Here is a 16519-nt window from a genome sequence, read left to right as displayed (position 1 = left end):
GCTCGGAGAAGGGTTACATGAGAGTTCACTGCAAGGAAAGAGACATTGTACAAATGTATGAACGATGAATGATTGTGAAAAGGATGAGTAGGTTATAGCAAAGCATATGATAATATTTGCCTTGCAAAAAATTGTTTCGTGCACAATCCCCGATGTACTTATTCTGCTTAACTTAAAAATGCAGAAAAATAGGGAGTGATCAGCGTGGGGTGGGGGTGTCTTCCTTATTGTCTGGCATCTTTCTCCATGCACGTTTTCTGCATAGGAGTATAGGCCTTGCTCTTTTCGAATTCCTTGTTAACCAATAAGGGGAAGGGCTGATGAGCACAGTAAAAAAAACAGAGTAAAAGAACACATTTGCACGATTTCTAAATAATGTTCAAAAAGCGTTCCTTCTTTTGTTTTCTGAAAGCCTAGCTTCTTCTAATGAGCTTTGACAAATCTCAACCTTTGCCGATTGTTTTGCAACCGTTTAGTTGTAAGAATTGCAGCTGGGCTCCGCCAAATTATCCATTGGACCTTTTCCCACTATTCAATCCAAGTGCTTTCCACCTGTCTTTTAGTTGGCTGAAAACTGCATCGGCATGAAATTGCTGATCCACATCCTGCTTCTATTGCCTCTCTTTCAAGTTGAAGTAGTTAACTAACTTCCCTCTAACGTAATTTGTGACAAAACGAAACAGATTTTATACATCCCAAAGCTGCCTTTGGAAGGAATCCGAAGAAGGGAAAAAATACTATCTTTAAGTCAGATGATGAGTTTAATCTATTTCATTCATGAGCTGAGAATGAGTGAAAGACAGATAACAGATAATCGGAGTTGGAAGGGACCTTGTAGGTCACCTAGTCCAACCCCCCTCCCAAGTGGGAGACCCTACACCATTTCTGACAAATGGCAGTCCAATCTCTTCTTGAAAGTCTCAAGTGATGGTGCTCCAACAACTTCCGAGGGCAAGCTGTTCCATTGGTTGATTGTTCTCACTGTCAGAAAGTTTCTCCTTGTTTCCAGGTTAAATCTCTCCTTGTTCAGTTTCCATCCATTATTCCTTGTCTGGCCCACAAGCGCTTTACAAAATAGCTTGACCCCTTCCTGTCTGTGGTAGCCCCTCAAATATTGGAAGACTGCTATCATGTCTCCCCTGGTCCTTCTTTTCACTAGACTAGCCATGCCCAGTTCCTGTAACCGTTCTTCATATGTTTTAGTCTCCAGTCCCCTAATCATCCTGGTTGCTCTTCTCTGCACATTTTCTAGAGTCTCAGCATCTTTTTTATAGTGTGGTGACCAAAATTGGATGCTGTACTCTAGGTGTGGCAACATCACGAGGATAGAGCAGAAAGAAAAGATGCCTCCAGGGCACATTGATCCCACAGGGAAAGATCTTGTTTGGGTTGGCAAACCACTGAGCAAGAGATAACTCAGCTCCCTCTTCATAAGAAAAGTGGTTTGCACAATACGAGGCCAGTCAATGTGGAGAACCGTGTTTTTTTCCCCAAAAATCAGAAGGAAAGAACTATTTTTCTTGGGAATTCAGGTAGTCCTTGACTTACAATAGTTCATTTAGTGACCATTCAACGTTACAACATTACTGAAAAAAGTGACTTATGACCATTTTTTCACACTTACAACCATTGCAGCATTCCCATGCCATGTCATCAAAATTCAGACACTTGGCAACTTTTGACTCACATTTATGATGGTTGCAGGCCCTAGGATCATGTGATCACCTTTTGCAACCTTCTGTCAAGCAAGGTCAATGGGTAAACCAGATCAACTTACCAACTGTGATGATTCACTTAACAACTGAGGCAAGAAAAATCGTAAAATGGGGCAAAACTCACTTAACAAATGTTTCACTTAGCAACTTGGGGGCTCAATTGTGGTCGTAAGTTGAGGACTACCTGTAAGTGAAGTATTTGGTTGTCTGAGATAAGACTCACTTGCAATAAGAGCCATTAGAGACATCTTCATGTAAGATATTTTTGTCTCCGCAATTAGTGTTTTACCATCAGCATGCAGGACATATCGCAGCCCTGTGAAGCTTGCTATCTATGTTGGATAGAGAGGAAACCACCATAGCAGAAGAGAATGGGAAGAGAAACCAAGGGAGGAAAAAACAAAGATCCACTTGAGGTAGACAGGTTCTTCAGGGCAGGATTAGGCAACCCAATGGAGTAGCCGAGTCAGATGTTATCAGCATATTGAGGCATCTGGCACCAAATTCCTAATGACCATTCCCCTCATTTGATTTGAAATAGCATTAGGAACTGAATAGTAACTCATGGCATCCTATCACATAGCTATCAAAACCCTTGGGAAATTTTGATGCTGTTCCTACAAGTAAAAATAGAATCACTATAACTCCCCAAATTTCAGTCCAGTCTAGGAGAACGTCTAGTGGTATAAAAAGCTTCTATAAACTAAGCTGGGTTAAAAATCTTTTAAACTTTTTTGATTCCAATTCCCATCTATTATGGGCCACCATTCCTAGTATATGAGGGCTGTTGTTCAAAATATAGGCAGGGCTTTTTAGGTAGCTTACTGTGGCAGTAAAGAGGTGATACAAGACACTTCATGAAAGAAATAGATTGATGCATGCTCAATCATCCAAACATTGTGCTTCCCCGCTCTTGACTTTTATTGATATTTCTAAATGCAATTTTCATTATTCCTTTGTAGAGCAACTACTGCATAAAGCCTTTTCTATTATGGGAGTTTGATTTAATATAACCAGAGTCTTGGAACAACCCAATGACTGTGGTTTCGTCTATTCTGCAGGATGTTGCAAGAAATAATTAGCACAAACAACATCTAGGATTTAAATCTCTTTAAAAGGGAAATGTTTTGGCTTTGATCTTGCACGCTACAAAACAAGCTTCGACTGAAGTACTGATGGGAGTATTTTCCTCACACTTTTAATAACCTTTAAAAGTGTTAGTTAGAAGAGAAGATTTTCAAATGTCTCCCTGGAGTGCTTTGCACAGCAAGATACTTTCGCTTTCCTTTGATGAACCCAAAAGGGAGGGAGACTTATGGAGCAAAACAGCTTCTGCATCTAGTAGCAGAAAAATTTGATTTTCGAAAGCAAGGAAAAGCTAGCAGTCTGCATTTCTTATGCTTTTTGAACAATATTCTGATGGGAAAACATAGTTTCTAAAAATAGTAGTTGAGTGTATATGTGTGTATATAGAATAGCTGACTCCTGTAAAATGCTAGTTGTTTTGAAGCTTATACCTTTGGGAGCCTGCTTTAGACAATTTTAAACACTTCTGTATAAATGTTAAGACTATACAGAATTGGAACCTCGGTATATATTATTTTTACTGGGCCTCAAAAATCTAGAGCTCAAGTAACATCATATGGTGATGTCATCATAGGGAAGGCCCCCACAAGATGGTGTTTTGCCAATACTGGTGCATCTTCCCTGATGATTGAAGTGATCAACCAAGTCTTTCATGATGAAAGCAATATGTGAAGTATCCTGGTCTCCTGTTGTTTCAAAGCTTTGAATCAAGAACAAATCCTTTTCTCTTTCTCAACAGCTAATTGGCAGTTGCTTCAAGGAAGATGTAACATGTGCATGGCTAGTGTCCCACCTGGCACCTGGCTGCCACATATGGCCCCATCTGTAGCTTTAAGCCCCAGGAGAACCCCATATGGTGTGGACTATTGTAGTTCAAATGAGAAATAAACAGTGTGCAAAGATCAAAAGCTAGGCTATCCTTGTCATGCAAAGCCCATAGATGATATCCAATAGCCACTCTTAGCCACAGAACTCGCAGTCCTGTGAAGAATCCAAGAGAGCCTGCCCAACCAATATAGAAGCAAGCATTACTCACTTAGTCCAGGATGCTTCTCTGTTCCCTTGTCTGGGAAGTGCACATGTGCAATATCACTGTCAAGATTCAGTCGTCAGTTATTATGACTCATCCATATAGTGACCTAAAACTGCACAAGCCCTCTAGACATCATGGAGCAGCTGAGTCAAGAGTCATCAGCATATTGAGACATTTGGCACCAAATTAATTCCCAATGACCATCACCCTCATTTGATTTGAAATAGTATTAGGAACAGAATAGTGGTTCATGACATCCCATCGCATTAGCTATTAAAACCCTTGGGAACTTTTGATGCTGTTCTTATAAGTAGAAGTAGAATCACTTCCCAAATTTCAGCCCAGTCTAGGAGAACATCAGGTGGTATAAAAAGTTTCTATAAACTAAGCAGGATTAACAGTCTGTTTCTCACAGGAAGTTATCTGAGAATGCAACCATGGTAGACTTTATCCTGAAGCCAACTTTGGCCTTGAACTAGACTGAAAGGGGCGAGATGATCTCTCTCCTGTATAGTTGCACATATACCATCATTCCAACCTCCTATCCAAAGTCCCAAAGATGCTTTTTTCAAAAGGCAACTGGACTTTCTTGTTTTTTTCTTTTGAAAATATTTCGCTTCTCATCCAAGAAGCTTCTTCGGCTCTGGCAAGATAGTGAGGAATGGTAATTTGCATTCTTTTAGAGGGTCATTGAAGCGAAACATCTTCAAAGGCAAAAACCAGAAAGTCCAGTTGCCTCCTGAACAAAGCACCTTTGGGACAAGCATGACCTGGATGACAGAATCTTTACAGACTCCTACCCAAAGGTGATAAGTTGGCATAACCCTCCAATTCCTCTGCTTCAATTTTATTTAACTAAATACGCCATTCATTGAATCAAGAACTGTTAGAAGGAAAACAAGCATTCTGCCATATATTTAGCTACTTGTAACTTGGAGTAACACAACTGGTTATTATCAATCTGGAGTTTTGAACCTGACACTGAGCTCCCTAAGTTCTGCTTGTTGCTGCTTCTCACGGATTTTGCCCAAGGAGACATGTTCTAACGTGAAGGTCTGATATTTTAATGTTTTATATTTATGTATGTCAAAAAAATAAAGAGCTGCTACTGAATATTGCATGCAGTGCCCTCTTGCTGTCAGCCCTGAGCATTGTGAGCACTATTAATCACATGAATGCTCAATAAGAAAATTGCACTGAAACATGTAGCTCAGACGAAAACAGAAGAGACAGGGTATTAGTTGTACTTGTGCCACTGCATTCTCATCAGAGCTTCAAGGCAATTTTTTTGGACAAATTGTCTTTTAGTAAAAAGCTTGACTCTAACAAAAGCAAAGTAGGAAAGCAGTATTACATGGCATGAACTAAAGGAGAGTAACTTAATTTTAGGAGATGCCCTGAACCTAGCAGATGATTTGAGGATTAGCAAACGAAGTAGAAACATGATGATGATGATGATGATGATGATGATGATGATGATGATGATGACTGCCTAGAAAATATTTGGCACCATTGATGATAGATGCGAACTATGCACTTGCAGCAGTCCAGATAACATCAATTGAACAAACAAATCAGCTTGCCTACAGTATAGCAGTCATAGTTACAGAAGAACTGGGGATTCAACAGCCGCAGCCCCCTAGAAAATCGACTGGAAAACCGCAGTGGAAAATCAGGTTGGAGTTTAAAATCAAGAGCCTGCGAGCAGATGCAAGCAACTTGAAGCATTTGCAGGAGAAAAAGCTGAAGAACAGCAAGATCAAGAAACATCTGATAAAAAAATATGGGCTCAGCACAAGAAAAATTGACGAAGCATTGGAAATTGTGAAGCAGCAGATAACAACAACAGCAAGAAAAATTGAAAGATACGAAGCCAGAGTCATCCAGTACAAACAAAATCAGTTGTTCCAATCAGACCAAAGACAGTTCTATCAGAGTCTGAATCAGACGGATATGAAAATTGAAAAACCTGAAAAAACGGCAACTACTCAGTTTTGGAAAGAACTATGGGAAACTGAGAAATGTTACAACAAAAATGCTGGGTGGATCAGAGACTGAGAGACAAAATTCTCCAAGAACAAAATGGACCAACTGGAAATAACTACTGAAATGATAAGCAACAGAGTGAAAAAAGTCAAGAATTGGACATCTCTTGGCAATGATCAACTGCATGGCTTTTGGCTCAAATACCTGACCAGCCTCCATGGAAAAATGGCCGAACAATTCAATGAGATTCTGCAGACAGGAAACATCAGTGAATGGTTAACAGCTGGGAAAACCTACTTGATACAGAAGGATCCAGCAAAAAGGGCAACACCTGCAAATTACAGGCCAATAACGTGTCTGCCAACCATGTTCATGCTGCTGACCGGCATCATAGCTGACAGGATCCAGGACTACCTAGAAGCAAATAACATCTTGCCAGTAGAGCAGAAAGGAAACAAACGAGGAAGCAGAGGCACAAAAGATCAGCTCCTGATCGACAAAATGATTTTTGCAGTTCAAAATGAACTGCAAAAGCCGAAAAACAAATCTGCATACAACTTGGATTGACTACAAGAAAGCATTTGATTCACTACCGCACAGCTGGATCCATCAAGTGCCTAGATGTCATCGGAATATGAAAGTGCATTGGTACTTTCACTGCAAACGCGATGAAGCACTGGAAAACAGAACTGTTTATTGGAAGTGAAAGCTACGGACTGGTCAACATCAAAAGAGGGATTTTCCAGGGTGATTCTTTGTTACCTCTGCTGTTCATCATCGCCATGACCCCGCTGTCAACATTTTTACAGAAAACTAACCTGGGTTATCAAACTGCTAAAAATTCACAGAAAATCTCTCACCTGCTGTACATGGATGATCTGAAGTTATACAGAAAATCAGAAATTGAAATCCAGTCACTGACCAATACAGTTCAAATTTTCAGCACTGACATCAGCATGGAGTTTGGCCTGGACAAATGTGCCACAGTGGCACTGAAAAAAGGGAAGATCGTAGAAATTGATGGAATTGAAATGCCCAATGGACAAACCATCAAGTGCCACCAACCCAAAGCCTACAAATACCTGGGCATACTTCAGCTGGACAATATCAAGCATGGGCAAATGAAAAATGTGGTCAGCAAAGAATACACACAAAGGGTCAGAAAACTTCTAAAAAGCAAACTGAATGGTGGTAACACCATCAAGGCTATAAATACCTGGGCCATACCCATCATCAGATATACTGCTGGGATCATAAACTGGACACAGGCAGAGCTGGACAGCTTGGATAGGAAAACAAGAAAACTGATGACCATACACTATGCGCTGCACCTGCGTAGTGATGTTGACAGGCTATATTTGCCCAGAAAAGCAGGTGGCAGAGGACTTTTGCAAGTGAAGCAGACAGTTGAAGAAGAGAAGCATTCTCTGGCAGATTATGTGAAAGACAGTGTTGAACCAGCTTTGATGGAAGTCAACAAGAGGAAGCTGCTCAAAGTGCAGCAAACCAAGAATCAATATAGAAAAAGAGCAATGCAAATTCGGGCTGACAGCTGGTATAACAAAGCACTGCATGGACAGTTCCTTGAAAAGATCCAAGGAAAAGTAGATAAAGAAAAAACCTGGTTATGGCTGACCAATGGAACACTGAAGAAAGAAACAGAAGACCTGATTCTTGCAGCCTAAGAACAAGCCATCAGAACAAATGTAATCAAAGCCAGAATAGAAAAATCTGCTGAGGATCCCAAATGCAGAGATGCGGATGAAACCATTGACCACATACTGAGCTGTTACAAGACGATAACTCAGACTGACTACAAACAACATCACAGCACAGTCGCTCAGATGGTCTACTGGAACTTGTGTCACAACTACTAACTGCCTGTAGCAAAGAACTGGTGGGATCATAAGCCTGAAAAAGTGGTCGAAAATGAGCATGCAAAACTACTGTGGGACTTCCGAATACAGACTGACAAAGTTTTGGAACACAATACCCTGGATATCATAATTGTGAAGAAGAAAAGAATGTGGATTGTCAACATTGCCATACCTGGTGACAGTAGAATCGAAAAGGAACAACTTGAAAAAGTCACCAGATATCAGGACTTGAGAATCGAACTGCAGAGACTCTGGCATAAACCAGTGCAGGTGGTTCCAGTGGTACTCAGCACACTGGGTGCTGTGTCTAAAGACCTAGGCAAGCACTTGAAAACAATTGGCACTGACAAGATCACCATTGGTCAGCTGCAGAAGGCCACCTTACTGGGATCTGCTTGCATAATCTGCCAATACATCATGCAGTCCTGAACACTTGGGAAGTGTTCGACTAGTGATTTGTGATACGAAACCCAGCATGGTTATCTCGTTTGCTGTGCATACTGTCATTTTTGTGTATAATAATAATGATGATGGAAATGAAAGATTGCCAAGGAGGTTCAAAACATTTATATTTGACATCAAAAAGATACTGAAGAAATTGGAACATTTTTACTTTGTTAAATAGTTAAAAAAAAGTAATGGCAGCATAATATATGAATATTGTTCACATTTTCAGGATTATGCAAATAGTATATGGATGACTGGAAGACAGCCAGTACATAATCAAAGTCAACCATTATATAGTGATACCTTGGTACTCATAATTAATTGGTTTAAGGCGCAAGAGTACCAAAAATAATGAGTACCAAACAATATTTTCCCATAAGGAACAATGGCAGATGACACCAACAAGTTCTAGCTCAACGCACGTTGAGTACCAAATGATAAGTACTGGGACAAAATTTCACAACAAAATGCATTGAGCACCAAATTTGATGATTTTTAAAGCTGTTAAATACCAAAGTAACATTGTAATCAACATCATATCAGTCATATATCAATTCATAAAATTCTAGGCATTGTCTTTATTTCTCTTTTGTGTAAATTAGTTTTTAATGAATGAGACACAATAATCTTTTACGATTCCTTGAAAGTATTCTAAGAATATAGAAACAGATTGGACTTCTTGAACATTAAAATTCTTCTCACAAGTCCTTCACCAAAAACCTCAAAGCAGATTTAGCAGCTAAGGGAGCAGAAGTTAGGAACAAATGGATTATTTGAACAAAAGAGAAATGCAAACAGTGATTCTCCTACAATCAATATTAGAATTATATTTTTTTCATTGACTCATAATCTGAGTGACAAATGAACAGTGAAGTTTCCATATTGGCTTGTGATTTAGATAAAAGAGACTGTGAAAAGTTCCAGAAATAACTCTATAAACTGAGGCAGTGCACATTAAAACAGAAAATGTGGTTCAGTACAAGCAAATAAAATGAGACACACACTGCACCAATACAACAAAAACAGCAATCCTGACTTCATATAGATACAAGTTGATGAAAGATATTATTAGATTGGGATGAGTAAATCAGTGAAAGTTTTGACACGGGGCAGTTGCTTTGAAAAAGGCATAATCCATGGTTTTCTAACATGGTTGGACTATTTAGAGCTGCTCTCGATTGAGAAAGGGGTATATAAAATAAAATATCCCGTAAGATGCAAAACTGTCAAAATAGCACTTTAAACCTTAGCCAGGGATGGCAACATTTTTTAAAAAGTGAAAAAGCCTCTCACTGCAGTTGGATACCTGTCATACTGCAGCTGGTTTGATTTTGCTTTTTATTTCAGCTACGTAGACTGAAATGTCCATAATTTATTTAGAGAAATTGCTCCAGTCCCTTGATCACATTCTGGGCTGACTTCTACTTTGTTTTTGTTTTTTCCCCATGGCCCATTTATCGGGATATGACCACCAGTGACGACTAATCATATGGTTGTTTATATGTTTTCTCCAACTGCAGAAGCAGAATATATCTCAACCCAGTTGTTAGAGAGAGGAGGATAAAGTGTCATGTTTATATCTTTGTTTGTCGATTGTTTTTTTCATGGGCATTTTGTTGGCTTAACACATTATTGGATCAGAAAGGACTTTCTGATACAACATGACTGGGTGAGAGACAGAGGGGACAAAATAAGCAACAGAAGTTCAAATTAAGATTAAAAATAATTGGCTAGAATACCATCCATAGAGACTACTATACAAAAATGCCTGGTTTTAGAGTCTGTTATTAAGTTATTTTTAAAAAATGCTTCAGTTATCTAGGCAATGGATGACCAGGTATCTAGCATTTAGATTCCTTGCTGCAAGGATTTAAACCTTCTCCACTTGAATTTTTTTTTCCTCCAGCCCTGCCAAATGAGGCACCCAGTAAATTTGCAGTCAGCCTTTCGAGTGTGAAAGAAAGAAATGTCATATAGTTATTTATACCAGCAAGCCTACCAGTTTTGAATCCTGTATGACTCTTGTGACGCAGAGGTTCAGTGGTTAAGATGCTGAGCTTGTTGATCAGAAAAGTCAGCAGTTCAGAGGTTCAAATCCCTAGCACTGCGTAACAGAGGGAGCTCCCTTTACTGGCCCCAGTTTCTGCCAACCTAGCTGTTCAAAAGCACATAAAAATGCAAGTAGAAAAATAGGGACCACTTTGGTGGGAAGGTAACAGCATTCCATGCACTTTCGGCGTTTAGTCATGCTGGCCACATGACCATGGAGATGTCTTCGGACAGCGCTGGCTCTTCGGCTTTGTAACAGAGATGAACACCGTCCCCTAGAGACGGAAACAACTAGCACAAATGTGCAAGGGGAACCTTTACCTATGGCTCTTGTAGGTTAGTGCTCTTGTTGGAGCCTTGTAACATCAAATGGTTCAGGATACTGAGATAAAGGTGAGTGTCCACTTTTTGGACAGCTTGAAGGGACTTGAAAGCAGGGAGCTGGCTTTTAAAGATAACGAGAGAGAAGCCTCCTGTTATTTTGCTTGGGTTGTGCAGAAAAAGCAAAAAAATAGTAAGAGAACACCTGTCTGATCTTGATGAAAACAAAGCACCGGGGCTTGATGGATTACATCCCAGAGTTTTAAAGGAGCTGTCAGAGGTCATCTCAGAACCACTGCACCATATCTTTCAAAAATCCTGGAGCACCGGGGAACCATCAGAGGACTGGAAAAGAGCTGATGTGGTTCCCATCTTCAAAAAAGGAAAAAAAACAGACCCAGGAAACTAGACTAATCAGCCTAACATCAATACCTTGGAAGATACTGGAAAATATAATAAAAAAACAGATCCGCCAACATCTATAAACAAGTAGAGTAATAACTTGCAGTCAGCACAGGTCTGTTAAAAACAGATCATGCCAAACCAATCTTATTTCATTCTTCAACACAGTGACTAAATTAGTAGACCAGAAAAATACTGTGGACATAATACGTTTAAATTTCAGCAAGGCATCCGACAAAGTAGACCACAACCTACTTCTTAGTAAGCTAGAAAAAAGTGGAATAGATAGCACCACCACTAGATGGATTCTCAGCTGGCTAACAAACTGTACTCAACGAGTAGTCCTTAATGAGTCTAAGTCTACATGGAGGGAAGTAAGCAGTGGGGTGCCACAAGGTTCCGTCTTAGGCCCAGTACTCTTCAATATCTTCATTAACGATTTAGATGAGGGAATAGAAGGGGAACTTACCAAATTTTCAGATGATACTAAGCTCGCAGGAATAGGTAACACCCAAGAAGATAGGCCCAAGATCCAGATGGATCTTGACAGGCTAGAGCACTGGGCTGTATCTAACAAAATGAAATTCAATGTAGAGAAAAGTAAAGTCCTACACTTAGGCAAGAAAAACCAAAAGTACACATATAGACTGGGTGAAACCAGGCTCAATAGCAGTAACTGTGAGAGGGATCTTGGAGTCTTAGTGGACAACCAGCTAAATATGAGCCAGCAGTGTGCAGCCGCCACCAAAAAAACTAATGTAATCCTAAATTGTATTAACAGAGGGCTACAATCAAGATCAAGGGAAGTACTAATACCACTCTATAAAGCCTTAGTAAGACCACACCTAGAGTACTGCATCCAGTTTTGTTCACCACATTATAAAAATGATGTTGAGACTCTAGAAAAAGTACAGAGAAGAGCAACCAGGATGATTAGGAGACTGGAGGCTAAAACATACAATGAACGGTTGCAGGAACTGGGCTTGGCTAGTCTAGTAAAGAGAAGGACCAGGGGAGACATGATAGCAGTCTTCCAATATTTGAGGGGCTACCACAGAGAGGAAGGGGTCAAGCTATTTTGTAAAGCGCCTGTGGGCCAGACAAGGAATAATGGATGGAAACTGAACAAGGAGACATTTAACCTGGAAATGAGAAACTTTCTGATAGTGAGAACAATCAACCAATGGAACAGCTTGCCCTTGGAAGTTGTGGGAGCGCCATCACTTGAGACTTTCAAGAAGAGATTGGACTGCCATTTGTCACAAATGGTGTAGGGTCTCCCGCTTGGGTGAGGGGTTGGGCTAGATGACCTACAAGGTCCCTTCCAACTAGGGATGGGATTCAAAAATTTTAACAACTGGTTCTGTGGGCGTAGCTTAAGTGGTGGGCATGGCTTGGTGGTCATGTGACTGGGTGGGCATGGTTTGGTTGTCATGTTATTGGCTGGGTGTGGCCAACTCAATATCGCTCGCATCAAGGCACGCATCTCCTCGCCTGGCCTCTCATGACTGTGGGGATGCTGCAACAATCGTAAGTGTGAAAAATGGTCATAAGTCACTTCTTTCAGTGCCATTGTAACTTTGGTCACTCCACACAAGCAAAATACCAGGAAAGAAGGGGAAAAAGCTCCAGAGACGTTCCTGAGATAGGAAGTCTAGTCCTGCCAAAAAGGGTTAACGGAGAGGCAGTTTCTATAAGCAACATCAGAATGTTTCCTTCCTGCCTTCCTTACAGGATTAGGCCAGTAATTTCTTCTAACAACCGGTTCTCCGAACTCCTTAGAATGTTAACAACCGGTTCTAGCAAATAGGTGTGAACTGGTAGAATCCCACCTCTGCTTCCAACTCTGATTATCTGTTATAGAAACTTTAGATGCAACACCCATGTCAGGAAAGTTGGCAACATGTAAATCATCATCTCAATTTTCTGTGCAGTATCAGGTAGTAAAAAGGAAAGTGGGGGCCTAAAGAGTCTGGAGGTTGACCAATAGTGTGTAACCTTATTAAAAAGTCTTCAGTTTTCCTTTCAAGCAGAATTTGTCCATTACTGAAGCAAGGCGGAATAGAGTTTGCTGCCGGGTGAAAGACAGAGATGAATGTCCACAGGTTGGGTTTTCTGAGCCAGTCATGTTTATGACATTTACTAACAGAGTTGGATATGATTGACTGTACACCGGGTGCTAAGCCCCTGCTGTAGCAATAAAAGAAAACCCATCTAGAATGCTTCTAAAAATGCTTAGTTCTATAATGTAAAAAAGGGATCTTTTAGTAAGCTCTGTAAAAGCAGGGGGCTGACACTAAATATGTTCCTCAAAAGAAACTACATATAGATACCTTCCTGCAAATAGGAAAAACAGTTCTTGTATCCTTGGGACCAACTGCAAGTTCCACGGGTTTCTAGTAGCAGTGTCTCCTAAAAGTTATTTTTCTTATCTAACTTTGACATATTTGATAACAAATGACATGGGCCTTGCAAAAAAACTGGGTAGTTTGCATTTGTTATATCAGGACTATTTTGTTAAATTAATACAGCAAGCAGGAATTGTATGGGAAATCTTCAAAACTATAGCAAGCTAATGTTTAACTCTTTGGGTTTCAAAGAGTTTCAAGTAAGACTGGACACAAACATGAACTTCCAAACAACCCAAATCTTCATAGGGATATTTCAGAGGCCTGAATTTCCTCCCCATGTTACCATTAATATTGGATAGTTTCAGAAAAGAAGTATCAACAGTTTTATGTTAATTGCACTCTTAATTACTAAGAAAAAAAGTATTCTTTCTTATCTTTCTTTACATAAGAAAACAAGCTTTAAAAGGCAGTACGTTTCTTTCATGTTTTTAACAGGAAATATGTCTTGTTCCACTTTCAACAGTTCCACTTTCATTGTGTCTGCATTAGAGGGGAGGATGATTTCATATTCCCTCCCTTTCTTTGAAGGGTGTGTCAAACACACAAAACTTTTGCTGTGTCCCAACACAACAGATATAATGCCCTTGCTGACCTTAATAGGAACACTAAAGTGACAGGTCAAGGTAGTTGTGATAATGATAACTTAAGTAAGCCAAGGATCGTGGTCCTAGAAGAAGAACTTACTTTGGAAAGGATAAAGTGTGAATCAGGTATTACACACCAGTCACACAAGAAGAGCAAGGCATCCAAAACGAGAAGCCACCTTCTGGTTGGGGACTCAATTGTAAGGGATGCAAATTTAGGAAAGAATACTGAGGTTTTGAAAGAGGTCAGGTGTCTACCAGGTGCTACTGCCAGCAGAGACAAGAAGCGTATTCTTAAGATAGTCAAGAATGCCAGCAAGGGCTGTGATGTTGATGCTATTATACATCTTGGTGCAAATGATCTGTCCCAGAAGGATGTATTTTCTGTTCAGAAAGACTTCCAGAGCTTGGGGTGTGAACTTAGTAATATGGACTGTAGGCTTATCTTTTCAGATGTTCTACCAGTATACAAGAAACAAAAAGGGAAAGGGCAGCGTGTAGCAGAGTTTAATGTGTGGGCTTTGGTTTTATTAGTCATGATGTCTGCAGCTGGTCCAATGAAAAACTGTACAAAAGAGACAGTTTGCATCCAACAAAGAAAGGGACTGAGTTACTTGGCATTAAATTCACAGATTTCCTGGATAAACATTTAAACTGAACAGTGGGGACAGAGAATTAATGGATTCAGAACATTTCTGTCCCCAGCAACCTAAAATGAATAAGGATAGCAGTGCGTGCAAAATAGATGTTTGTGCAGGTAAGATTATCAACCTTGATGCCAACCAAAACCAAGCATTTAATAGTGAGTGCCATACCACGTGCACTAATCAAACAGGTGGCAAGAAAATAGGGACAGGCAGGCACAACACAGGTTATGTAGACAGGAAACACAGTGTCAGACATGAAGATCTCAAGTGCCTATATACAAATGCACAAAGTCTGGGGAACAAGCAGGGTGAATTCGAACTACGAATACATGAAGGTAAATATGATATAGTTGGAATAACAGAAACTTGTTGGGATGAAACCCATGACTGGAATATACTGGTAGAAGGATACAAACTATTCAAAAAAACCAGACCCCATAAAAGAGGAGGTGGAGTTGCACTGTATGTAAAGGACCACTATATTGCTACAGAAATGCATGAAACCAAAGATGAAAACCTCCTAGAATGCATATGGGATAATATAAGAGAAAAAAAGAATGACATGGCCATAGACGTATATTATAGGCCACCCAATCAAGCAGAAAAAATAGATGTCCTTTTTGCCAGCCAACTAACAAACATATGCAGTAACAAACACACAACAATAGTAATGGGAGACTTCAATTATCCTGATATCCACTGGAAAACTAATTCTGCACCAAGTGAGAAATCAAATAAGTTCCTTACCAACCTAGCTGACAACTTTGTGGTCCAAAAGGTAGAGGGTGAAACTAGAGGGACAGCCATACTGAACTTAATTCTTACAAAGAGAAAAGAAGTGATAGAGGGAGTTCAAAATGCAGGAACCTTGGGTGAGAGTGACCATGTCATACTAGAATTCAACATAACACAAACACAAGTAACAAAGCATAATGACACCAGAGTCTTGGATTTTAAAAGAGCTGATTTCAATAAACTCAGAGAGAACTTGGGAAAGATTCCATGGATGAAAATCCTAAAGGGGAAAACAACTCAAGAATCTTGGGAAACTCTAAAAAGTATGATCATAGAAGCCCAGACCAGCACAATACCACTGAGAAAGAAAAACAAGAAATCCAAGAAGAAACCAGCATGGCTGCACAAAGATCTCTCTGGCAGATTGAAAGAAAAAAAGGACAAATACAAAAAATGGAAAGAAGGATGTACAACTAAGGCAGAATATCAGCAGATAGCCAGAATCTGCAAAGGTGAAGTCAGGATAGCAGAGGCTCAGAACGAACAAAGACAAAAGTCAAAGATAATAAAAAAAAGTTTCTTCCAACATATAAATAACAAGAAAAAAAATCAAGGAAACAGTCAGTCCACTAGTCCACTAAAGAGAGAAGATGACAAGGAAGTAACAGGCAACACAGAGAAAGCAGAACTGCTTAACTCATTCTTTGCATCCGTCTTCACGCAAAAAGAAACTATAGCTCAACCCACCCAAAACATAACTGTAAAAGACAGACCAGAAATAAAAGTTAAAATAAGCAAAAAAAATAGTAAGAGAACACCTGTCTGATCTTGATGAAAACAAATCACTGGGTCCTTTTCTCTCCTTGCCTTTAAAAATATGCCAGAAGAGGAATCCTCTAGGACACACATAAGTAGGCTACAGTAACGCTGGAAATGCAACACCAAATAATCTAGATAAAGCTATGAGATGAGTAAACAATATGTCTTTGTACCAGAAGAGCTTGCTCTGCTAAAGTACAAGAGATAGGTACTTCCTGGACAACGTCTATGGAGCTTCTCAGTTATCCAGGTCATGGTTGTCCCAAAGGTGCTTTTTCAAGAGGCAACTGGACTTCCCAGGGTTTTTTTGAAGAAGCTTCTTGGATGAGAAAACGCCTTCAAAGAAAAACTGGAAATTCCAGTTGCCTCTTGAAAAAATCACCTTTGGGACTTCCTAGACAATGGGA

General features: G+C 39.9%; 1 protein-coding gene and 1 pseudogene across 3 annotated transcripts in view; both read left to right on the top strand.

Annotated features, from left to right (window-relative positions):
• The window catches only part of PPP2R2B (protein phosphatase 2 regulatory subunit Bbeta), a 242200-nt gene that overhangs the window by 171358 nt on the left and 54323 nt on the right, over nt 1-16519 (top strand). The gene's annotated exons all lie outside the window — the stretch shown is intronic.
• On the top strand, nt 6635-8216 carry LOC148126939 (uncharacterized; annotated as a pseudogene).

Source organism: Pseudonaja textilis, chromosome 2 (assembly GCF_049901715.1).
Source record: "Pseudonaja textilis isolate UNSWEBS1 chromosome 2, rPseTex1.2, whole genome shotgun sequence".
In the NCBI taxonomy this organism is placed as follows: Eukaryota; Metazoa; Chordata; class Lepidosauria; order Squamata; family Elapidae; genus Pseudonaja; species Pseudonaja textilis.
Note: the sequence above shows the minus strand (reverse complement) of the source record. Positions and strands in the feature narration are given on the sequence as shown.